The sequence below is a fragment of the Siniperca chuatsi genome, linkage group LG9 (genome assembly GCF_020085105.1).
Source record: "Siniperca chuatsi isolate FFG_IHB_CAS linkage group LG9, ASM2008510v1, whole genome shotgun sequence".
In the NCBI taxonomy this organism is placed as follows: domain Eukaryota; kingdom Metazoa; phylum Chordata; class Actinopteri; order Centrarchiformes; family Sinipercidae; genus Siniperca; species Siniperca chuatsi.
Window position 1 is genome coordinate 10,039,391 of NC_058050.1, and position 26,689 is coordinate 10,066,079.

The window sequence follows — 26,689 nt, forward strand, 5'->3', positions numbered from 1 at the left end:
CAGTTCATAAATGATGGGACACACACAGAAGACACTGAGACACACACACACACAAATCCCAGTCAGACAGGAGTCAAACATCCTTTTAGAGATAGTTTGATTCACACAAATGCAGTAATGAGCTCTTCAAGCCTTGCCTACACACAGATTGGCTCTCCCATGTGTATTCACCCAACTCAAACATTAACAGGCTAAAAGACGCACACACACACACACACACACACACACACACACACACACACACACACACACACACACACACACACACACATAAACCCGTGCTCTCCCTCTGTTTCTATCTCCAATGAAGTGCCAACCGTACTTTAATTAGGCTTGAATGCCATGGCTGGGTGTGCTGTTGTGTGAATATGTGTGTGTGTGTGTGTGTGTGTGTGTGTGTGTGTGTGTGTGTGTGTGTGTTTGACCACAATAGATGGATTGGCTTGCCCTGGTCTCTCAATCCTCAATCCCTCTGCCTTGCTCTCTGTGGGACTTCACAGCACAACAAACCATCAAGTTCTTACCCAGATGCCGATCTGTGGGCCGGAGGAGGACAGAGCTAAAGGTTGGGTTGTGCTCGATTAGAACTAGTTTTGATCTAGATGTGTTGTCCGGCCACGTCGAAAATCCAAGGGGGGGTGGCTTCCGTAGCTATTCGACCATCTGAGAAGCAGTTCTGCTGGAGTATACTGACACCTTAAGCTGGCTTTTCTTCATTTTGGTTTTATTTCCATCATAACGTGGCATTTTTCACACCTAAAAACTGAGCTTTTAAAAATGCTCTGCAGTCTAAAAACACTGGCCTCAGGTTTTTTCTTGTGGTCAGGGAAAATGTAGCTCGATGTGAGCCTGCTCAGACATGTTTGGTGTCTGTATGATATTAGATTTAAGAACATGACTTTCTGTTGCCTCTAACCTTCTCTGCAATCTCTCACAATAAAGTATCTATACTGTATTTATGTTTATTTTGACGCATCATAAGATGCAAGAGTGATCTGATGGACGTCTCAGTGCAGCAGAGGAGGAATCACATGTACGCTTGTTCAGTTGTTTGACAACATAATAGCTGTATTGAAACATAGTATAGTTGACCATTGAGAACAGGAGATGACAAAATGAACCAGCTGAGACTTAACAAAGTAACCTGGCTGTTACTTGCCAGATGTTAACTGTGATGTACAGTTGTGTTGTTTAGCCAACTGAAAGAGGAGACATTTAGTCATTTTGTTATTGTTTTGGGGTTTCAGTGTGGATTGAGCTCTTTACAAAAACAACCTGACAACACTAATGTGAACTTAAGTCGAGTTCACATGTAAACAGCGTTTTCAGATTTTGCCCGCTTAGGGTGGACGTAGACTGGGAGCAAAAGAAACAAATAGTTGTAGAAGAAAAAGGCAAATTTGAGCCAGTGTGATTTCTCTGTTTGTGTCTAATGCTTATGACAAATGTGACAATTATGTGCCTGTGGGATGCACCTGATTGTGTGTGCCCTTATCTACATATAACCAATGTTGGTGATGGGAAGCAATCAATCGTCCAACTATCCCATTAGCAGTTGGTGGTGGTGGGTTAATTAGAGAGAGAGAGAGAGAGAGAGAGAGAGAGAATGAGAATGGAGAACAAATGGAGTGTAAGGAAAAACAATACCAGTGGCAGAGAGAAAGAGGGACAGATTAGATGGGGGGGTACACCAAGTGATCCAGAATTATAGAAATACCGAGATAATGAGTCCAAACTTTCGTCAGTGCAGACCCAGTATTTGATTAGACACCAAAAAAAAAACATGTAAAAGAGTTTTTATTTATTCATTTAACTATTTTCTGTAGATTCTATTTCCCTAAATGATGGTCTAAAAGCTGTTTCAAAGAATTCTCGCACTGCCAGAAATATCAGATTGGAATAAGTATGAGGGAGAAATACTAAATCCCTTCATTTTATTTTAACATGTTTGCTTAGAATCATATCTTTAAGTCTGAGTTGTTTCAGTGTCTTTTTGCATATCTGCTGTAAATGTCTTGATGTATATCAACAGTATGTGCTGGTATGTGTTTTTAGAGGACTCCACTGCTGCACCAAGACAAGGACATGAGTTACTCAAGAGCAAATTACTTAATTCACAAGCAATTTAGCACTGATCTCTTTCACCCAGTAACTAGATACTACTGTCTGCAGCACTTCCGCTAGCATCAGCCTCCACGTTAATTTCTTCATTACATTTAGCATTAGTTTAGCTATAGCCGCTGTAGCTCTGTTTTGAGTATTTCAGATCACGTTGGCATGCTAACTGAAGCAGGACCACTCTGTCTTGCCTTGTTGCCTCCCTCATCACATGCCTGTTTCTCTCCTCAGGCTTTACTTCTTTGTCTCCTTGCCTTCCCTGCTCTCATTTTCTCCTGGGGTCACTGGCCAACCATAACAGAGTGTTTATGTGTTGCATGTGTGGTGTATTTCTATCCGTGTGAGAACCTTTTATTGAGATTTACTACTACTTGTCATAGGAACATGTGTTCAGGTTATGACTCTATTTTAGGTTCAAGATTAGAATCAGTTTGAGGTTAAGCTAAGGGTGAGACATGTAACAGTCAAGGGTTAATAAGAAGGTTAAGGCCTGGTGAACTAATGTCCCACTGTGTGTGTAACTGTGTACTATAGGGCACATAGAGTGGCTCTTTTATTATCTGTAGTGTTTAGTTGTAGTGTGTGTGTGTGCATGTGTGTGTGTGTGTGAATAAGATGTGGTTCGGCTGGAGGCTCAATTATGATTGGAGCAAGGGATGTGCAGTGGATGAATGGAGGGAGGGAGATGAGGAGAGGATGAGTGGATGACATGATAAAGCTGAGGCTAGGATGGGAACATTGAGGCAGAGTGTAGGACAGCTGTCCCACAGAGGAGAGATAGACAGAGTAGTCAAACAAGTGCAGGTGCACTTTATGATATTCTTTCTACAGCAGAAGCAGCCAAAACAGTAGTCCTAGAAAATGATTAGTGGTTTTGACTTCCTTTTTTAGCAGCGATGACGACATTGTAGAAAAAGAGGCTTACGTCATCATAAGCTTTGCAACTGATATGGCAAATATCCTCTACAGGTGTCCATGAGAGATGTTAGTGGTTAACATAATTGGTCAGAAATACAAGATGTCAGGAGTCCTGTTTGAAGCTGATTGCATGTCACTTGTGCCAAATTCTGGAGTTGAAAAAACCTCTGGAGTGAGTGCCTCTTCATTTACATTTGCAGTAGAGTGAAGTTCTGTAATTAGCAACATAAAAAATGTGCTTTTTACCTAAGTAAAATGTTGAATACACCTTTACCTGTATTCGTAGAGCATGACATTGTAAATTTTACTTAAGTAAGTGATCAAAATACATAGATGTTTTCTACCTAAACCCTCCATTGTTCATCTTCATTGCAATAAATCGGCTATAATCCTATACAGTATGAAGCTCCTTTCTAGTCTGTAAAGAATGACTTAAGTAAACATTGTAATTCTTGCATATGTTAGCATAATGCTGATTTTATAATACATGTGGTCTTGTCAGTTTTAATCTAAATGGAGATGCAAGAAATGTGTTTTGCATTTTTATGTAAGAATAATGTTAACAGGCCATTAAAGCTTCTCGAGCTTAACTGAACTGAGGAGGGGAATAAAGACGGAGAGAGAGGTGAATGAGTTAAAAAAAGTGGAGAGAGAGACAACAGGACAGAAAGACAGATTAAGGGACAGAAACAGAAAGAGAGTGAGATGGACTAAATGAGAAGGGGGCAGAGAGAGATGAACAAAGACAGCACAGAAACACATCTAATGAAGATGAACAAAAGAGAGAATCTGTCACTGAAGAGGAGTGATGGCTGATAGATGGCAGCGATAAGGTAGAAGTCGAGTGTTTAACTCTCACAACGGTCATCATCTGGCCAGACCATAATAGTCTGCCCATCCTGGCTACCCAGTGACATCACTGCTCCTTACTGTGGGGGACGTTGGGCGTTGGTGTCGCCGCGGCAACTGGCTCTCCTCCAGCTGTTGCCAGGCGGCAGTCTCCATGGAGATGTATATGGTGAGGGTAGAAGAGGGAGAGAATGGAAAGGGGGCTAAGGGGCTACTGTGTGTTTGTGTGTGCATGTGTGTGTCCCTCTTTTAAAAGCATTTTTTTCGAGGTGAGATAGTAATGCCATTAAATATCAAGGTGATGTTGACATAGATTAAAAATCCATAATAGCAGATATGTGGCTAATTCCACAGAGTACCTCCACCCCAGAATAAAGCCTGTTTGGACTGACAGCTCTGTTGCTATGTGTGTCCATATTTTTTTGTGTGTGTGTGTGTGTGTGTATACACACAGACAGGGGTGATAAAAGGAACAGGTAGACAGTGCGTGTGTGTGTGACGGTGCAGCAGTAAGTAAGGATCTCTGTCTTTCTGTCTCTAATGATAAACTACCTGTAGCTAAGACAGTAGAATACACACACACACACACACACACACACACACACACACACACACACACACACACATATATATATATATAGATCTATATCTATATATATATCTATAGATATATATAGATATATATATAGATATATAGATATATATATATATATATATATATATATAGCGGCTGGATAGCTCAATTGGTAAGTCTCAGGACTTTCACACAGGGGACCCGGGTTCGAATCCCCTCGGGACGCATTGAGCAATGACCATCATCCAGTGCGGAAAGGCTGGATAGCTCGATTTGATAGGCCACGGGACACTCACGGGGGAACAAGGGTTCGAATCCCCTCGGGCGCAATGAGCAATGACCCATCATCCAGTGTGGGTCCTTAGGCAAGACCCTTCACGCTGCTGCCTACCTCATGATGATGAGTGACGATGAAATGATTGACATGCCGGCTCAGACGTCGCCCCGCCAAACAAGGTCTGCGTCAGGTGTTGGGGAACCAGGGCATCGAGACGACAAATGGGCTACTGGAACAAGACGGAAATGGGCGAGATGCGATAACAAGGCTCTGTTGGAATGCTACTACTCCAGTAACCCTAGTCAGAGGGGTTACATGCACAGGATGTGGGGTGAATGGTTACTTGAAACCCACAATCGAGGCTTACGGCGAAGCAACTAGTAGCTCAGTGTTCCAACATCCACAAGCGGCAACTGCTATCACAACTTGAGATTGACGAGGTACAACACAAATGCTACGGCAAGGGGGAGCCAGGACTACAGGTCAGAGGGGAGCATCCAGCAGCTCCCCAACCAGAGATTGGGCACGAAGCCCCAAGAGAAATCACGCTGAACGAGGCAGCAACTGACCTGAAAGATAAGATCATGGCGAGGATGAATACAAGGCAACCCCGACGCCAACTACAACGGCTAAGTGAAGTACCATCAGAAAGTCTCCTAGAAGATGTGAATGCAGCATTGAGAGCGATCCCTACCACAACCATCACTGAAACCAATGAGCTGATATACGCCTCAGCAGCAGTGATCCTAGAGATGCTTGGCTACAAGAGCAACCATGGGAGCCATGAGAGACAATACCCACCATGGAAACGAAGGTTGGAGGCAAAAATCAAGGAGGCCCGGAGAGAAGTGAGCCAACTGACAGAGGCTGAGAGGGGTGCAATGAGAAAGCAAGTACCCAAGAAGTACAACCAGATGCCCATACCTGAAGCACTCGAAACTGCCAAACAAAGGCTCCAAGCCTTGGCCAGCCGCCTAAAGAGATACACGAGAGACAATGAAGCCAGAAGAATAAACCGGCTGTTCGCAACTCAACCTGCGAAAGTGTACGCTCAATGGCAGGGTAATAACAGCAGAGCAGACCCACCAAGGCTGGAAACGGAGCAGTACTGGAAAAGTATATGGGAAAGGGAGGCATCACACAACAGCGATGCACAGTGGCTGGCAGCCCTGAGAAAGGACCACAGCAACCTCCTGAACAGAATCCAGTCACCATCACAGCGGCAGACATCCAAGAAAGAGTCTCAGGTATGAAGAACTGGACAGCACCGGGCCCTGACAGGATCCACACCTACTGGCTAAAGAAGCTCACTGCACTCCACGAGCGCCTAGCAGCACAAATGAACCAGCTGCTAAGAGATGGGACGCACCCTGAATGGCTTACATCAAGGGCGCACAATCCTGATCCTGAAGGATCCCGCAAAGGGTACAGTCCCATCCAACTATCGGCCAATAACCTGCCTCTCCACAACATGGAAGCTCATGTCAGGCATCATTGCGGCTAAGATAAGTGGACACATGGATCAATACATGAGCAAAGCACAGAAGGGCATTGGTAGAGGAACCAGAGGAGCCAAACACCAACTCCTGGTTGACAGAACAGTCACCCAAGACTGCAGAGCCCGACACACCAACCTGTGCACTGCCTGGATTGATTACAAGAAAGCATATGACTCAATGCCGCACACATGGATCACTGAATGCTTAGAGATGTACAACATCAACAGGACTCTAAGGGACTTCATTGCGAACTCGATGAGGCTGTGGAAAACCACCCTTGAGGCCAATGGTAAGCCACTTGCACAAGTATCCATCAAATGTGGCATATACCAAGGAGATGCTCTGTCCCCACTGCTGTTCTGCATAGGTCTGAACCCCTCAGCCAAATAATCAACAAGACTGGCTATGGATACCGACTCAGGAACGGGCCACCATCAGTCACCTCCTCTACATGGATGACATCAAGCTATACGCTAAGAGCGAGCGGGACATCGACTCACTGATCCACACCACCAGGATCTACAGCTCTGACATTGGGATGTCATTCGGGCTTGAGAAGTGCAGTCGAATGGTGACAAAGAGAGGGAAGGTAGTCCACACAGAAGGGGTCTCACTCCCAGAAGGAACAATAGCAGACATTGAGGATGGTTACAAGTACCTTGGAATACCACAGGCAAATGGCAACCTCGAAGAGGCAACAAGGAAGACGGCAACGGCCAAATACCTTCAACGAGTAAGGCAAGTCCTAAGAAGTCAGCTCAATGGCAAGAACAAAGCCCAGGCAATAAACAGCTACGCCCTGCCAGTGATCAGATACCCTGCAGGAATAATAAGGTGGCCAAAGGAGGAGATACAGACCACAGACGTTAAGACGCGAAAGCTCCTCACCATGCATGGAGGGTTCCATCCCAAATCCAGCACCCTGAGACTGTACGCTAGCCGTAAGGAAGGCGGCCGTGGACTAGTGAGTGTGAGAGCCACTATCCAGGATGAAACATCCAAGATCCACAAGTACATCAAAGATAAGGCCCCAACAGATGACGTGCTCAGTGAATGTCTCAGGCAATGGGGAACAGAGGAAGACGTGCTGGAGGAAGGACCATCATGGGAGGACAAACCCTACATGGGATGTACCACCGAACATAACTGAAGTGGCTGATATCAAGAAGTCCTACCAATGGCTAGAGCGGGCTGGATTGAAGGACAGCACAGAGGCACTCATCATGGCTGCACAGGAGCAGGCCCTGAGCACCAGAGCAATAGAGGCCCAGATCTACCGCACCAGACAAGACCCAAGGTGTAGGCTGTGCAAAGAGGCCCCTGAGACAATCCAGCACATAACTGCAGGGTGTAAGATGCTGGCAGGAAAAAAGCATACATGGAGCGCCATAACCAAGTAGCTGGCATAGTGTACAGGAACATCTGCACTGAGTATGGACTGGAAACCCCGAGGTCAAAGTGGGAAACACCTCCAAAGGTGGTAGAGAATGACCGAGCCAAGATCCTGTGGGACTTCCAGATCCAGACTGACAGAATGGTAATGGCGAACCAGCCTGACATCGTGGTGGTTGACAAACAACAGAGGAAAGCCGTTGTGGTTGATGTGGCGATACCAAGCGATGGCAACATCAGGAAAAAGGAACATGAGAAACTAGAGAAGTACCAGGGGCTCAGAGAAGAGCTGGAGAAGGCCTGGAAGGTGAAGGCAACAGTGGTGCCCGTGGTCATCGGAGCACTCGGGGCAGTGACCCCCAAACTGGAGGAGTGGCTACAGCAGATCCCTGGAAGAACACCAGACATCTCGGTCCAGAAGAGTGCAGTACTGGGAACAGCAAAGATACTGCGCAGAACCCTCAAGCTCCCAGGCCTCTGGTAGAGGACCCGAGCTCGAAGGACGAGACCACCCGCGGGGGGTGAAGGACAAAGTTTTTTATCACTGCCTTGGTTTCACTCTATATTCTTTCATTGTATTCCCTCTTTCCCGCTTCACTTCACCTCCTCCATCTCTCCAACTCCCACCTCGCCCTCTCTCTTGTAACCAGATGTGAGTAATACACATTGTCACCACTGAGCAAAGTCACTCCTCCTCCTCTCTTTTTTGCAGTCACAACACATACACACTGTATATGCACAAAAGCACATATACTGTGTACATATCGCCTACTTTGCTATAGGCAACACAATTGGCTCTCTGCACCAATAAACCTTGGGCTGCAATGCCCAACACGGTACAGTATATACTGTATAAGCCTTTTTATTGAGCCTGCTGCTATTCAGCACAAACATATGAACGGAAACTAATAGACACACACATTAACTGAATAGCAAACATGATCAACTAGCTATGGGACCTATTGTGCTTGGAGGTTTTTACAGTATTTGTGTAGGTTTCCTCTCAGAGCACCGCTGTAGTGATATCAAGTCAGTGTGGGTGTCTGTTACAGAACCCTCGCAGGTTTAAAAAACTGTTACAGTCCAAGAAGAAAATTGCATTCAGGGGTTTTCCCAGAAAATTGATTAGTAGAGTTGATAAATTAAAATATAAAAATGGTAATTCCACTCATTAAAACATTTCTCTACAGCATCACCAGTGGCCATGAGCCACGGGTTACCTTTAAACTCCATACTAACTTCAATCTGGTTTGAGGGCTGATTGAGCTATTTACCTCATCATTTCCCAGCTGGAGAAAAAGCAGGTTTTCTGTTTTTGCTGCTTTTAATAATCACGCAAAAGCATGTGCATTATGCCCAAGCCTGATCAATCACTGTCATCTGCTGAGCTGAGTCTGACAGATTGTAATGGTATCTCGTCTGCTGTGATCAGTTTAGTTACCAGAAGAAGTCTATTAATAGCCTCACTCATTAAATATATTGCCTTTGGGTTCAGGTTTTATTTTATAGAAGTGTACTAATTTCCTCTGACGTTTGCGAAGGCTGTCATTAATTCAGTGGAAGCGGTCTGCCTCTGGTAACAGCTCCAGGAAAACCTGGATTGTAGCGATTGGCAAACCTGGGCATTTCCATGTCTGAGTGTAATGTGCATTTTCAGTCTAAAAGTAGCATGTGCTCACACTCATTTTAGATTCAGTACTGCTTTACCAATAGTATAACACACAAAATACTTATATCTGCAAACACTCGTATCCTCAGGGCCTTCAAACTAAATAAAGCCACATTATTTTCTTTTACATACCATTGACTTTGTATGCTTGTACTGTACCACCTGTAGATGAAGTCATAGCTTTGTAAATGTTTCCTGTAAATGTAATCTGCAAGTAGAGTAGGAATTGCCTCAGGTGTGCAAGTTGTACTGGAGTTTTTCCAGCAAGTGAGCTTTTGATGAGGACAGCCAGGTAGCACGAGTTAAAATGAGTTAATCATTCAAATTGCTCCAGAACTGTTGAAGTTAAAATGTTATTTTAAGCACAGTGGAAGCACAGGCTGTTAAGACACAATATTTGTGCCTGCAGGGATTAGTATTGTTACTCTGCGAACTGAGACTCCCTGGCTAGCCCTGATCTAGTGTGTCTAGTTGCAGCTCTGCCAGTTTTTCTGCCAGGCACTTTAATCAGCTCCTCATTGCTGCATGAATTCCCTGCGTAGGCCTGGCCTCCCTCCCCTTGTGCATGGCAGCCTGTTATTGTTCCCTGCCACATCCACAGCACATCAACCTGTAAGTGTCATTTAGCTATCAACACACACGGCTCCCCAGAGCTTTTTTGTTATTAAAAAATGGGACACGCTCCCCTTACCACCAGGGTGCCAGTGTTTTTGTGTGTATATATGTGTGTGTGTGTTGATGTTAATTTTGACTACAGAGAGACAGTGCTATTACTAAGAGTAACCCCGTATTCCACTGGAGGATTCAATGAATCAAGAATTATTTGTGTGTCTCTCTGTGTGTATGTGCATGTCTGTGTGCAAGCGCATCTTTTAGAGCTCCAAGAAATACTGTAGGTGTGCTTATTCTTGCATGTATTACTCTGTGTGTGTGTGTGTGTGTGTGTGTGTGTGTGTGTGTGTGTGTGTGTGTGTGTGAGTGAGTGAGAGAGAGAGAGAATACATTGGTGTTTGCCCCCTTCCTGATTTCTTATTTTTTTGCATGTTTGTTGCTTCTAAGGGTGGCCCAACCAGTTATTAGGTTTAGGGGGCAATCACTATTTCACACAGGGCCATGTAGGTTTGGATTTTGTTTTCCCTTAATAATAACAACCTTCATTTAAACACTGCATTTTGTGTTTACGTGTGTTATCTTTGACTAATATTTAAATTTGTTTGATGATCTGAAACATTTATGTGTGACAAACATGCAAAAAAATAAGAAATCAAACACTTTTTTCCACCACTGTATATGTGTGATGTGTGTTCTTGTTATACTTGGACTGAATGTTGCAAAAAGCTCAAACTGCAAGAGAAATACAACCCTGGAAATCTTTTCCCTCACTGCTGTATGTCAGGTCTCAAATTCATTCTTTTTTTATTAAATGTTTTGCTTGTAAATTTTTCATACCTCAGCCCAGATAAATAGGGTGATTACCTACTTACATGCTTTCGATTTACCAGCTTGTACGAAAGCCCCCCCTGGGTGATAAGTTACTGTAGCCTTGTTGTTGGAGATACTGACCTACACCTTTATGTGTAGCTGTTTGCATTTACACTTTATTTTAGCATCTTTCTTGAGTGTAGATTGAAAGGAAAACTGTGTAGAAATGTCTCCGTGACACAGCTGACTGCTATGACTGGCTTTATATTTCACTGGAGCAAAATGAGTTGTCAGATACTGTATATAGGCTACTCTGTATGTGTCTGTGTGTACACATTTCATATTTGATCAAAATTAAGCTGTCAGAGATGTGCATGTCTTTTGGCGTGCATACTTTTGATCGATATTGAGCAGCCATGAGAGTGTGTGTACGTGCATGTGTATGTTTATGCACAGCACTTCAGCGCCATTTTTTAGGAGGCACACTCTAACAGGCTTTAGCCTTGCCTAAATCTGTGCCATATTAGTATTTATATATTCAACTTCATTTTCCACTCATTTATACGCAAGCGCAAGCACAAGCACATAGGTATGCAAACACTCACACACACAAAATGCTTTATTTATTTGTGGGAGTTTTTAAGCTAATTAGTTTGAGTCCAGGGGAAAACAATAATTGCCTCCCAAGAGTAAAGGGAGATGACAAAGGGAAAGAAAGGACGGAGGCGAGGGAAAAAAACCTGCTAAAGAGAAAGCCGGAGAGAGAAAGTTGTGGAGTGGGAGGGGCTTTGTGAGAAGTTTGAACACGTTGAAAAAGCATGTTTTGACATGTACCGTGTACATGTACACATGCGCCGATGCATGTGTCAAGAGAGTGTGACAGATCACTGTTGATGTCGACTGAAACTGTGTGTTTTCCGAGACATCACCTTGTGTGTGTGTGTAAGTGCACGTCAATCCACGCCTGCTTAGCTAATGGTGTGTTTGCAAGCGTGGGCGGTGAGCGAGACGTCCCTAACTGACACCAACAGTACTGCACAATTTGAGTGACGGAGAGAGTGAGAGGGAGCAACATGACAAAGACGGGCAGAGACGCAGAGAGAGACAGAGAGCGGAAAAGATGTGTAAAAGGTGAAAGGGATTTGATGCTTAAGGAGATACAGTAAAACAAGAAGAGATGCCGAAAGACACAAAGTGGCAAAGTTAGACAAACCAGAAAGAGAGATGCAAGAAAGCCCAGTGGCAAAATGATGCTGAGATTGAAAGATAGGAGGAAAGACAGAGGGAGGAATGAAATGTCGACAGAAAAGATGAAAATGATGAAAAATAGGCCACCTCTGAGGTTTTTTGGGGGGGCCCAGGCAATCAATCATTCTATTAATCTCAATCCTTCCCCTATCTTTCTATGAATTTAATCCTGACTCACTGCCTTCTGCCCCTGACACACACACATTGTTTCTTCATTTTTGTCTGGTGCCTCTCCTTCTATTCTGTTCTATTCAACGGTGAAAAATGTAAACAATAACTTTTTACTCAGTGAACAAAATAATGACATTACTCCACTAGTTACTTAACAACAGAAGTAGCCTACATTAAAAAAGTAAAATTACTTTCCCTTACTCAGCCCAGCTCCGTCAAAGGTTCCTTTTAACAACTCCAAAGGCGCCACATCGCGCGCTAACACGTGTAGCAGCCATCTTACGGTTTGCAGGTATTTACTGACCGTCAACAGCTAAACACCGTCAAAAGTCCGGTCTTCAGTGAAACCGCAGGTTAATATACATTCCAACTCAGAACAAAACTCATGTTTCGTGAATGCAGGCTTACCAGTGGCTAGCTAGTCAGCTAAGAGGACAAAAAACGCACAGTAAACAAGACGACTTTGGAGTTGCTGGAATGCATATTCCTCCTCCTTTAGTGGACGCTAGCTACCTCCCACCACTTTCAACCCCTACAGCAAACTAATACATCCCAGTATGAGCTCTCCAAAATACCTACAGAGAAGAAATTGACATCAACCCTCACATCCAGTTCCCAGAAAGACAGTTAACAAGCTAAAGAGTGTTACTGGGATTAGTAACTGTAATGTAATTACTAAATTTCTAATTCTATCCTCATAAGACGTCTATATGCTCCAACAAGTGTTAGTCAGGTGGTTGAACAGCGTCTGAAACCATTTTTGATGTCAGAATTGTGGGAGGTAACTTTCCAAACTGACACACAGTGATTGGCCAGTTATGTGGGGGTGAGAAAGTAAGTAACTTTTTTCCTCAAGGTTTCTTGTTTCATTCTTTACACAACAACTTTTGTCACTTCATGCGTACAACAAATGACAACACTACAACAACAACAATTCAAATACCTTCCAGAGGAGATTGTCTTAAAATGTGCGCTGTTATGCCCATATTTAAAAGAGCTCCTCTCTATGATGGCCGGCCTTTTACCCCGCCTTCAAGTGTGGCCGTTCCCAACAGCAGGGCCGGCCCTAGGATTTTGGTGTCCCTAAACAAGATTTTGTTTATGGCCCCAAAACACTCCTAGCAACCACTAAATCACACACACTGCTCATAACTGAATGAACACACACACACACACACACACACACACACACACACACACACACACACACACACACACACACACACAATAGAGATGGACAAATGAATTATCAACAAATCTCTAACTTTGAAAACAATGTATATTAAAATATATTAAAATTTGAAAAGTTAAGAAAAACTTAACAATTGCAAAGTATCTGCAGATACAGTCACATTGGAGGAGGATGTAGAAGGCTGTGGTACCTCAGTTATGATCTCTGCAGCTGCAGTCTCGTCAGAGGAGGGCGTAGATGTCCCAGAAGTCTCTGACGATGTTCCCTCAGCAGCAGTCATGTCAGCTGACAAGGTAGATGGTCCTTGTGCAGTGGAGGTTGCGCCAAAATATTTCAGTAACATCCCTGAAAAGATTATTATTATTTTTTAAATATAGTCTGGAACGACATTACATAGGTATGTTATATGTATCTTCCAGGCCTATTTATTAACCACACAAGTGCAATTTTATCCAAATATGCAAATGATCCAATTATCCAAATATGTCCAAATATACTATTATACCAAGCTTGTTCCAATACATTCATTACTTTTCAGCCAGCTTGGCAGGTTTTAATTATTGTGGCTATGTTCAGTATAATTTGTTTAAAAAAAAAACAGCATTAATGTTGCACGAAAACATTGGTAGGCAGGAGGTAACAAGGAGGTTATTTGATGTTTGCAATACTACTCAGGATAGCTAATGTTAGCAAGCAGTGAAAAAAAGCAAGCATGTTCAAATGAAAATCGTTTCAGAATCAGCATCTAAATGTTATATGTGCATTTATTATTTCTAGCCAGTTTGGCAGGTTAAAATTTAACTGTAGCTATGTTCTGTTTAATTTGATTTCATTCAAAAACACGACTTTAATGTTGCAAGAAAAACGAAATCAGTTTCACATCACATACCTTTATCCTGTGTTCTTTTTTCCATCTCCAATTTTCTCTTTACTGCGAGTCGGTTCATCAAAATAAGTTGCAAGATCAATTTATTGCTGCACTAACCAGCTGACTCACGTTGACCCAGTGTTACCCTCAATGCTGCCCACTGCGTTACCATGGCTACACAGCAAGTCAGTCAAGTCGGTACAATGTGTGAGGAGTGTGTGCAACAGTTAATATTTTAATTTCATGTTTTTAATATATATTTGTGTCATTTTAATTTGATTTGTATGTGCTGTTGTTCTCTACCTGAATGTTTGTATATTAGCATGTTGTTAATAAAAACAAAATAAAAAAAACAGCACCACAAAAAGTCACACTGATCTGTGGACCCTCCCTTAGCTTTGTGGCCCAAAACAACAGCATAGAGTGTTTATGCCAGCAGCCAGCCCTGCCCAACAGGTATAAACACTTTTGCCTTTGTTTGTGGTACGTGGGTATGTTGTTCACTACCTGTTACTGTAAATGTAAACACATTTGTAAAGTGTTACGGTCAAACACATATTCTATTCAGTTCTGTTTGTAGTTTAGTTCAGTTAGTTCTATTGTGGTGCACAAAAACAGACAATAAAGTAACAGTGATATCAATAGGTAAAGGCATCGGGTCAAAAGTGGGTCTTTTGTGTTCTATTCTATTCTGAACTCCAGATGTTGTCACGTTTTCCTTTGTCCTCCTCCCCTTCTCTCTGAATCAAAGTGTGGTGATGACAATAAAAGTATGCAATGTAAATGTAAGATTATGATACAATGATTTAACAAAATACAAGTGGATCATATGTTCTACAGTACAGCACTACGGTGAGATCCACCATCTGCCACAGTTCCACATGCTGAAAGCATCATCTTGAACTGGAAGAACAGAAACCTCTGTGTTATACAGCATGTTTCCTTTTTGCAATAAAGTAATGCAGCAGATTTGCAAAATCAGTCCTGATGATTCTGGTAGAGGCTTTACTTTGTTGCTTTCTTTCTTTCTTGTTCAAATGGTGCATGTAGCACCTTTTAAACTACCATAAATGAGTGTTAAAGAAATATTCCTGCTCATTTTTCTCCTGCAGGAGTAGACAAATCTAACTCCTAGCCATGCAAGTACTTTTATCTTTTCTATCTCTCCCACTCTAACTCTCCTTATACCTCTCTGTTTTCTTTTGTAGCTGCAATGGTCTTGCTATACAACGCATTGTCTATGTGAGTTGCTGTGTGCTTCCATCAGTGGTTGCTCTCTTGGTCCTTGTATGTTTCAAGGCCATTAGTCACATTGTCACGGGGTCACCACAGGTCACGACAGAGTGCAGCTTGGGCTTGTTTACTTATTGGTGCTCTGAGCTCATCTGTTCATCTCTCTGTTTGTCTCTGTTTCTGTGTTTCTCTCTCCTAGTTATCAGACCTCCTCCTTGCTTCATAGCTCTGTCTTTCTGTTTGGATGTCTGATTACCTTGCTCATTCTCTGTATTGCATCTAGTTAGATATACTTTGCATGCCAGCAAGTCTACATACTAAGTCTATATATTCCTTTTTGAACTATCTTTATTGACAGGGAAATTGACCATATTGCAAAAGCAATGAAGTATATAAAACAATCAATGTAAATGAACAATGTTAATCAACATTATATTTATCACTTTGATTTTCTCTTTACTCATTTACTCTCTCTAACTCACTTCTTCCCACTTTCCCTATCTGTTTCACCTCAGTTCAAATCAATTCAAGATGTTTTATTGGCATGCTCAAATCCGTCTCTCATTGCCAAAGAACAAGTGCAAATCACATTACCAGTACATCTCAGTTTAGATTAAACAAATAAGCAAACACACCTTTACAAATCCTGCAAATATATAAGGCTATATTCATCTCATCTGTTTTCTCTTCGAGTCGTAAATCTTTTAAAAACAGATCATAAATATATAGTTACTTTTTTTAAAGGGTAAATAATTTCCTAAAACAGCTGGACACTAGTAGTTTTTAGAAAACATTACACAAACAAGAGTAAATGGCACATTTGTTAGAGACTATTTTAAGTCGCGGATTAATACACATTTGGTGCCCGATAGTGACTATATACAGCAGTTTGATGGTGTATGTGGTATTGAGTGGTATCAAAATAAACTACTTCCCATCTTCATGGTAGTGAGGCAACATGTCACCCAGTGCAATGGTGTGGCTCATTGATGTGTTTTTAATAGTTTTTGGACAACAATGCGACATAGGAATAAGCTATATCAGGCTTTGGCTACACTGACAATACTTATTAGGATACATTTATTACTTCATGGAATTTATCAACAATAAGAAAAATATAGAATTTCACCAGCCTTATCCTTTTACTACCACTATGTTTATCACTGTCTGACTTTTTCTTTTCTCATTTTTCTCATTCTCTTTCATCCCACCACTTCTCTCTCTCCATGTCTGTCTGTCTCACCTCTGTTCGAATCACTTCAACACGCTTTATTGGCATGATCAAAATCGAATCCTTCTCACATTGCTAAAGCACGTGCAAATCACATTACCAATACATCTCAATTTACATTGTTTATTTTTATAAACAAGTGAGCACATCTTTACAAATCATACAAATATATGATTTACAGCTATAATATTCAGCTGTTTTCCCATTGTTTTGAATATCAGGTAGATTCACTGACCTTTTATCAAGAAGTATGGCAGTTTATTGATCCTTGTGGGGAAATTGTAAGTTTATACCAACAAATGGGCTGTTGAAAATTACGACATTAATTTGACATCGTGAGTGGGAGGTGTGAAGTGTTAGAAAGACAACAGATTGCTAATTTAGAGTTAGTTGTCACTTGGAGATGTTGATAACTGTTCCAGCTGTTTACATGAACGTGGACAGCAAAAATTTTAGACGTCCAATATATATAAATATAAAAATGAAATGCTTTCCATCTGTTTAGCCTGTTTCTTCCACTCTCTGACTTCTATGCTGTCCTTTTTACCAGTCTGTCTGTCAGACTCTGTGTCTTCTGTGCTGCTCTTTAACTGTATTATAAAGCCATTTTCCTACAGTAGCCGCTCTGTCTCTGAGCCTCCCCCTGTACCCACTCTCTCCCCTCCTACCGGTTCAAATCAATGAAACTGCACAGGCCCTTCCTCTCCCCCTGACTCTCTGAATACTGTTCTCTCTCTCGTTCACTGAATACTTTTCCCTCCCGCTGCGTTTTCTCCCTCTCTGTCTCTCTCTTTGAATACTCTCACCCCCGTCTCTCTCTCTCTCTGTCAGTCTGCCTGTCTGTCTCTCGTTGTCTCTCTGTTTGTCATCTTTGCTGGACAGTTAGTCTGTTTTCATAAAACTTTCTCTGTCCTCTGCAGGCTGTATTTTAAAATGTCAGATGAGAACCAGAGAGCAGTGATTTTTTTTTTCTTTGACATACACAATGTCCCTCTCTCTGTCTCTCACAAACACACACATGCAGGCGAGTTAGTACACACACACACACACACAGACTCATACATTAATGAATGCTTCCTCCACTTCTCCACGCACACACATACATGCACACACTTCTTTGCATCCTCCGTTGCTCACACACATACATTTGGTGACTCATACTAATAAGTAATGCTCTGTCTTTTATGTATGCACACACGCATTTGGTTCTCACAAAGACAACAAAACACTCTTACAATATATACACATATACACAGTGTAGTGACTGGTGATGCCATCTAATTTTTACCCCGTTGACATGCCACATGTAGGCTTGCCAGTAATGAAGCCTGTGAACAGCTCTCCTTTAACAGTACAGCCAATTACAGCAGGCATCCTGAGCACGGCTTTTAAATTCTCCACAGCGGAGGATGTGAACAGACAGTCGTACGACAGCCATGTTCTGTCATACTCTCACATCATTTTAACTGTGCCATTTCTCCGGCAGAATATGGGGAATAGGAGGTGACTTTGCCATATTGTTGATGCTGGCATGTAATTTGTTGTGGAGTGGAGGAAGCAAATTAGTGATGCTAATCTGAGTTATGGAGAATATGTTTAATTGGAAATCCTCATGATGAAAAAAAAAGAAAAGAAATGAGAAAAAAAAGGTGAATGCTTTTGTGTCTGGTTAACCACTCAAAAGATTTTTAAAACATGTTGGATCTGAAAAAGAAATTTAATTTCACAGCTACTTGGGGACGTATTTCTGAATGTTGTTGAGTGCAGGAGTGTAAAACGCATTAGTTGTGTGTACACGCATAGTTCTGTGTTTGTTTACTGCTACTGATGTATGCGTGTTTCTCTTGGATGTCTCTCTGGATTCTCAGTGGGGATGTGTGCATGCATGTGTCTGTTTGTGCACACATGCCAGTATGTTTCTTGTTATAGACTGTCAATAAATGTGTGTGTGAGTTGTTTAATGCGATGCAATGTCAATAGCGAAGTGTGTGTGCAAGAGTGTTTAGAAGCAGCTGTGTTTGTCTGCAAAGGAAATGGATGGAAAGCTCTTTGTCCAATCGCAAACAGGCTGCAAGTGTGACTCTTATTCATGGAAGGAATGAAAGACTTACAGTTGCAGCTTCTTTCAGATGGGTGTTAGGAATAGAGAGGGATGAAAAATGATGGAAGAAAAATGTTTACAAATGAGAGAAACAGAGAAGGAGGTGGTAAAAGCGCAATTTGACAAAGTGAAAGCGATCTGTTTTCACAACAGCAACTATAGAAGGATGAGGAGAGAGGGAAAGGGAATGCCATTCTGACTGACATTATTATGGCAATGGACAGAAAGAGGGGAAAAAGAAAAAGAGTGATGAGCGGAGCTTGAGTTGAGAGGTTAAATGACAAAAATGCTGGGTGAAAGGGTGACGCAAGAGAGAAACACACACACTGAGAGAGAAAGAGAGAGACAGAAACGGACAGGGTCCTGCCAGTTTCCCCTGCCATTGTCAAAGTCAAATGCTGCCGGTTGCTTGTGAAACATGCAAATGAAATGCAAATGAGCGGAACCTCGGGTGGAGAGGGGCGGTTTTCATGTTGACGTTGTCATGGAAATGCCCAGTGACACACGCATAAGCGCATGAGTGTGTGTTTGTGTGCAGGCATGTGACTGGATGGATGGATTGGTCAAGCGGTGAGAGAGGGATACAAAAGAGGGGTGGATGGACGGTTAATGAAGATGAAGGAGTGAGAGACTGTTTACCTCAGAGTTAAATAGGGAGAGGATGGAGAACTGCATCTGGCCAATAATGCAAAATACTGGAGAATCCTGGAACAAATGTAATAGAGGTGAACTTAATAATAGACGAGGGTAAACAATTGACATTATTGGTGGAAAATGAGACAAGTGAAGAGGAAGGAAGTAATATGAAGCAGAAAAGGCTGAGAGAAGAGAGTCTGTCCTTCTCCTCTGTCCTTCAGGTTATTCTTCCTCGCCTGCATTTATGCATCAGTCATTATCCTCCATCGTCTTTCCTTCTATACTTAACAACCCTCAGCCATTCCTCTTTCAATTTTCAAGGCCCCATTAAGCTGGACAGGCGCTGTAAGTTAAACTCATGCGTGCACTCTGGTAGCCATGTACAAGTCCCTCATCATAGGTGTTTTTTCTCCTAGATCAGTCTTGCAGCAATATTTCCCTGCATGTATCCTTCAAATAAGGCCAAGGTATCATACTGACAACAACTCAACCAACTAGTCTGCAGGTTGTTTCTTATAACTTTGAGTGACAGCGAAAGCAGTGCAAAACTTTTATTGTTCCTAACCATTTCCTCTTGGGAATGGAGCCAGAGTGAGCAGCAGTTCATAAAGTATGCAGTTTAAAGTGGAGATTCAGTGACTGCATCTTTATGAGCATATCAATATGATATTGTATGCAGAGAAACAAACTCTTAATTACATTAAGAAACCGATTGAGATCTCTTAAAAAAAAAAGTACAGGAGGTCGAGATGGAAGAGGTAATGAGAGTGCAGCAGCAACGATGGACAGAGAAAAAAGAGGAAGAGATAATGAAGAAGAAAAAACACATGGACCAGGAAGGGCAAATGAGAGAGAGAGAGAGAGAGAGACCGAGGAAGATAAACAGGCAGAGAGAGGGAGATAGCCGAGGATGCAGAGTGCACAGGAGGTATGGAAATGAGAGGAGAGAGACAGGAAAGGAGGGAAAGTGAGGGAAGGAAGTAAAACGAGTGATGCGAAGAGGAGAGGGGAGGACAGATGAGGGAGGGGAGCAGTCGTGCAGGGAAGGGCTGTGAGGCGAAGGAGAGGGCTAACAGAGGGGCCGTGTTTTACAAATTGCCATTTGAGAGGAGCCAACGGAGGGATGGGGGGGGGGAATACAACAACCACAGACTGGCTGCAGATTGCACACAGCGAGAGATGTACTCAGGCACCTCCAAACACTGCATCATGCACACATGGGTGAACACACACAAACACAAATGATTCAGATACAGGTAGACAGATACACACAAACATGATTTGATGGGTAAATTGGAGTAGCACACTCATCGCTGTATCTGTGAACTCATCCTTACCTCTCATTGATTACCCTTATTCACTGACCTGTAAACATGCATGTCAACTCTCATGTGACTGAGGGAAATTTTCTTTCTAGCTCTGACTATTAACCCACCTGTAACCCTGAACTAACTTTAAAGTCACATGAAAATACTGTAGAAATGGAGTTTTGCCTTGCAAGCTAATGCTACTTTCATAGGAAGAAGTCTTTTTTTCCCCCCAATCAATTTGTATTTCCCCTTATCTTAACCTAAACTCAATCTTAGTCCTAACCCCAACCAGTCATCTTTGCGACACAAAATTATATCCTAACCAATCCCCTTACCCCAAACACAGTTAGCAGGGAAATGTATTTGTAGGGAAAACAGATTTCAAGGTAAAAATGTAAATATTTACATCTTTGTGTGTTTTGTATGTTTGGCCGCTAAAATGCCATCTTACTTTTTTTGGAACTGTCACCTGCATCATATAAAACCTGAAACCTCATAATTTTCAACGAGACTAGAGTACAAATATGGTAACATGGTGTTTCTCCTGATCTGGCTTTCTGAAATTTCATTTGCGAATGCATGATTGATTGACACAGATGTGTCTTGACTGAAATGCCACAATGAGGAAAAAAGAGTCACAGGGCATTTTTGCTCCTTTGCATGGAGAATTTCATAGTGTGCCGGCAATTTTAAGGCCTGCTGCACCATGTGATTGGATAGTTTTTCACCATTGTAATAATGCCCACTTCCTTAAACAAGAAAGAAATGAGAAACTCATGTCTTAAGTGACTCATTTACATAAATATAAAAGTGTGCATTTTATTTCTATTTATTTCCGTTCTCATCCAAGAGGTTAACTTTCTCTTCACTCTTAATAATTTCTCTGTCTCAAAGGTTGAAATGCAGAGTGAGGTGTGACATACAGTGACTTATAAGACACAACTGTCGACAGTGTTGAGTGTCAAGAGTGTTGAGGCATGATTACATATCTTCCAAATACACAAAGGAGTTGAATTTATTTATTTTAATGTGTGAGAAGGCAATTTCAAGAGCTGCTTTGACATTTTTTGTTCGTCTGTGCTCATTCCTGCCTTGTGCTCAGCCCCAACATCTGTTTCAGCTAGAATTGGAGTTAATTACTTATTGAAATGCTGTTCCCTTTTGACTGAAAACATAAGTTTGTACATAACTAACCTGGTGCTTCTAACCTAAAGCCAAAACCCAAGTGAAATGTTTGAAGAAATAATTTTGCAAAATGTTCCTCGCTCTGCATATCTAAAAATAAGAGTATAGTATAGAAGAACAACACTCACGCACAGAGACACTCTCACTGTCTTTGTCCCCACTCTGTTAAGCCCTCCAAACCCACCAGGCGCTCACTCTGGAGCATATCCTTCCAGAGGCCCTGCTGACACTTTTCTTTTGGCCCTTGTCCCTCCTCTTCCAGCTCCACGCTCCAGCGACACAGGATATCATAAAAGTCCCATCAGTGGAGCACCACCTTTCTTCCCCACCCACTGTCCTTCCCTCCCATCTCACAGCCTCACCGCTCCCCTCCAGTTCACTCTGGCCATCAGCAGCAACCGAGGAAGGAGACTGAAACATAACGGGAAAAATGTCCTCCTCCCTGGCAATTTTACTCCAATAACACTTTAGATGAAGAAAGGGGTTATTGAGCGCAACTTGATTTGTCCAGCCACCTTAAATAGTGAAAGTAGTAATCCCTGAGTTTATTATTTACGTAGTTATTGATGTTTTTGGCACCTTTTTTTTTTGGGACTATATTTATATTTGTGTCAAGGAATACACTGTGTAAACAAACCAAATGTATTTTGTGTATCCCCATCAGATCTACAGTAACAAGCTGTTGAATTAATTTCCCTCCTCATAATTCATTTTTGGAATATTTTGAAACCTGCAGTGTTTGCATCCTTTTTTCGCTAGCTAGCAGTTTGTCGGTGCTATACTACGTTTCTTGACATATTGACGCCCCCAGCTGTGGAATAGTGTGAAACCGTTGGTAGTTTGTACATATCTGTCTAGTAGAGCAAAAGATACAAACAAAATGGATTATCGTTTAAGGTAGCGCGGAGCCTAACTATTGATTAATTCAAAATAATGTTGTTTAAACATCAATGTTGTTTTTGTAGTATAACTTTTAACTTTGAATAGCACATCTAGTCAATTCTGTCCTCCACTCCTGCTTTTTCCATCCTAGAAATATTTCCAAATTACAGCCTATTGTGCTTCAAAACAACTACTAGAATTGATTATATATGCTTCGGTCTCTCTTGGCTGTTGGCGCTGCTGAAATTACAGCTCGTTCAGAATGCCACAGCAAGACTTTTTATGTAGAATCAGCCGCAGGGCACATATGACCCCTATTCTTGATTTTTTTGACACTGAATGCTGGTGAAATGCAATGTTGATTTCAAGATTCTGTTTAAAATCTGTAAGTCTCTCTGCACTCAAGCGCCTGCTTATGTTACTGAACCTTTGACCCCTCACCTTACATACATACCTTTGCTGTTGAGGCCCTCAGGGTCTGCAGTAGCCTTCTTATTGCCTTTAGGTTGGTCAGACTGTTTTTAAAGTGTGTCTGAGCACCTATTTGTACAAAGAGGCCTTTTATCAATGACTGTACTTTACTGTGTGAAGTCTGCCTTTGTCATTTGTTTAGCTTTATTGACTTGAGAGGCACTTTGTGATATTCGCTATATAAAGGTGCTACACAAACACATTTTACCTTTTGCAGTATAGAACAGCAAATGTAAACCTTATGAAACGTTTGTAGTTGAATTACTGTTTCATCAATAAGTAAAGGCAGCAAAACAGACTTATATTTATTTTTAAAACACACACACACACACACAGCTCTCAAGGTTGACAAGTTAGATAAAAGCTTTTGGTAAGAATAACACCACCTTCTTCTGCTTTTTTCACTCTCACTGTGTTATCCATATTGATTATATTTCAACCGCATCCATATTTCAGACATTGCTTCATTCCCTCACTATATAGCCTGTTTATACACCTTTAGAGAGTTTTAAATGTAGCTTCACATTGGCCTCATACACAATGAGATCATAGCCACTATTGAGTGGAATTGCCCTTTTGAAGGGAGGGACTTGGTGTTGTATTATTTGGTGTGTCATTCAGGTAGTGTGAGAACTGTGTCACACTGTTCTGTCTCATACTCTTACAAGGGCCTTCACCATTCTGCTCTGTCAATATAGTGCAGATCCACTGGGGGACCGGGCTGAATACATAAGCCATTTGGAGGAGAGCCTTTTCATGCACTGACTGTCTCTTGGGTTTTCTGAATTCTGTTTGTGTCACAGAGACATGCAGTGTCTGTGTATGTGTGTGTGTGTGTGTGTGTGTGTAAGGGTCAACAAAGAGTGATGATAGGCTGACGTAACAAGGCCCAATAATGAGAATAAAAAAGAGGTTGGGCTGACTGTCAAATCAGTTTTGATGAATGGACTTAGGCTCTATTGATATTGTTGTTGTGGTCAGTGGTAGCGGTGTGTGCATGCTCTATGTGCATCTGTGTACTGTATGTGTGTGTATGTGTGCATAATGTGTATATCCAAGTAATGTGTAAGTAAATGTAGTGTCTTATGTCTTCCACAGCACCTGCCACAGTTAAGCACTGTATTTATTTGATACTTTTTTCTTCCTTGGTACTTTTCCTCTTCCTCTATCTCCTCCAGTTTATCTGTGACATATCTGCAACATTCATTATTTTTAGTTTTGATTTAAAAAAAAAAAAAAAAAAACATTTGGGAAGGAATTTATAGGCGTTTAATTGTGTAATTTAAAATATTAACACATAAAATTAAAATCGAATTGAAAAATCAATAATATAAAACCATTTGCTGCTCTGGTTTTAAACTATTCATTGTTCTTTTAACTTAACTAGACCATGGATTGATTGTCAGTCAGGCAGACGTACAGGGGCCCAGTGAGGCAGGGGACCCACATAAGCCAGAGCCTCTGTGTGAATTGACATTACGATTTCACATTACAGAGTGAAAAAGCAAAAAGTCTTTCTGACAAACTGAAGAAATAGCCCAAATATTCTCTTTGAAGTTGTCAAAAGAAAGAAACCATTGTGACACCTTCAAAGGGTCAGTGTGTGTTTGTCGCCTCAGGTTTTCTGTAGGATGGTTACAGTAGGTCTTCTGCTCCATAGTGAAACCATACAATATAGAAAAGAACAAATATAAATATAACAGTCTACACTTGTATGGTCACTTGACCACCACAGTTGGGGTGGGGTGGGGGGACTTTTACGCATAAATACCCTGGGGACCATCATCTCATAATCCGTCCAGGACTTAGAGGAACTGCTGCAGCTCATTTGCATTTTATCCCCATTTGTCTCTTCACTTTCTATTACCGAAACGTTCTCTGTGCTGTCTCTTCACAAAAGGATCTCATCTACTGTAAACAGCAGTGAGTCTTTGTGCTGCAGGTCCCACAAGATTTTTTGTGAATGTGTGGGGACATAAAATATAGGTGAAAATCAGTGTGAACATTTCTGTTTCTTTGAGAAAATCTGGGTATTTTTCTGGTAAAAAACCAAAGAACCTTACACATACTGTATCTGACTTTCTCTTGTTGGTGTGTAGGACTACAGAGGTTATAAACTGTGTGACTTTATAGAGGCTTCGAGTGTTAATGTGGACAAATAACTCTGTGTTGTGTTTACTATGTTGTTTATTGGTCACCACATTAGCTGAGTGCTGTTATCTCAGCCTGTGGGGGTCAGCAGGAGAGGGGAGGAAAAGGGGAGATTATAGCGCTTATTTTTCCCCATTGTCCCAAGTCATTTTCAAATTTAGTAGATAAGTATGGGCGCAGGGAAAGTAGGGAAGAGGGAAACAATGGAGGAGGGAATAGATTAAAAAAAGAGAGAACGCTTTTGTCTGCTGTTATTTTACGGCTCACAGTGACCTCAGTGTTTGACAAGCGAGATGGGAGGGAGGGAAAGAAAGATGAGCAGACGACAGATGTGACAGATGATGTGGCAGCGTACTGTACATGGTAAATAATCCCAGCAGAGGGAGACGGGTGAGGGAAGGGGGGTGGTCAGGAATAATGGAAAGGATGCAGAGGAGGGGAGGAGAGAGGAGGAGTGGATAGTCAATTATGCGGGCAATAGGGTATGTCAAAAATGTGTGGCCTCCTGAAAATGCAGCATAGTAGCCTACTCTGCACGTGACCACAGAGAAACATCCCGGGATGACATTTAAACATGATTTCCTAGGGAATAAATTGCATGTAATTATTTAGCTTTTCAATCTCTAATGATCACGCTGCATTTTCCGTCCAGTTGTTTGATTCTGCCCGCATATACACACACACACACACACACACACACACACACACACACACACACACACACATACTTGTATGAATATATCGTTACATTTGCCCTCTCTCACACACAAAGGCACCCTTATCCTCCTTGCCTCCCTTTGTGTCTGTCCTGGTGAATAAACAATAACTCATCTTTGTGACAATAAAAGTTGACACTCCACCCTTCCCATGAGCATCTATTCACGATGAATAGCCCTCAACACAATGAAGGAGCACCACACACTCGGCCCCCTGTCCCTCCTCTCCTTCCCCTAACTGTATTTCTGCAACCACTCAGACTCCCCCCAACCTGTTTTTTTTCATCCCTGTCTCCCTTACTGAAGTTAAATTCAAATCGCGCAGGCTGCTTGATGACTCCATTGTTACCAAAGCACTTCACAGAGAGAGCTAAATGCGGGCTGAATTAATGGGGGGCTCAGGACCAAATAGCTTTCAAAAGGCAACTCCTCTTCAGCTTTTCTCATTGCTCATGTTCATCCCTCGCTCCTCTTTTTGCTTTCTTTCTTGTATACTGCGTCTCCCACGCGCTCAGATTTTTTTCTCCTCCCCTCAGGGCTTAGATAAATACTCTTTCTACCTCTTCTTCCCCTCTG

General features: G+C 41.9%; 1 protein-coding gene and 1 long non-coding RNA gene across 3 annotated transcripts in view; one reads left to right on the forward strand and one right to left on the reverse strand.

Moving 5' to 3' along the window:
• The window catches only part of cadm4 (cell adhesion molecule 4), a 145,776-nt gene that overhangs the window by 64,532 nt on the left and 54,555 nt on the right, over positions 1-26,689 (forward strand). The gene's annotated exons all lie outside the window — the stretch shown is intronic.
• LOC122881943 overlaps positions 1-26,689 on the reverse strand; it is a 34,768-nt gene that overhangs the window by 7,462 nt on the left and 617 nt on the right. Inside the window, exon 2 of the long non-coding RNA XR_006379264.1 lies at positions 13,520-13,674. This is a non-coding gene — a long non-coding RNA (uncharacterized LOC122881943). The remainder of the gene's footprint in view (positions 1-13,519; positions 13,675-26,689) is intronic.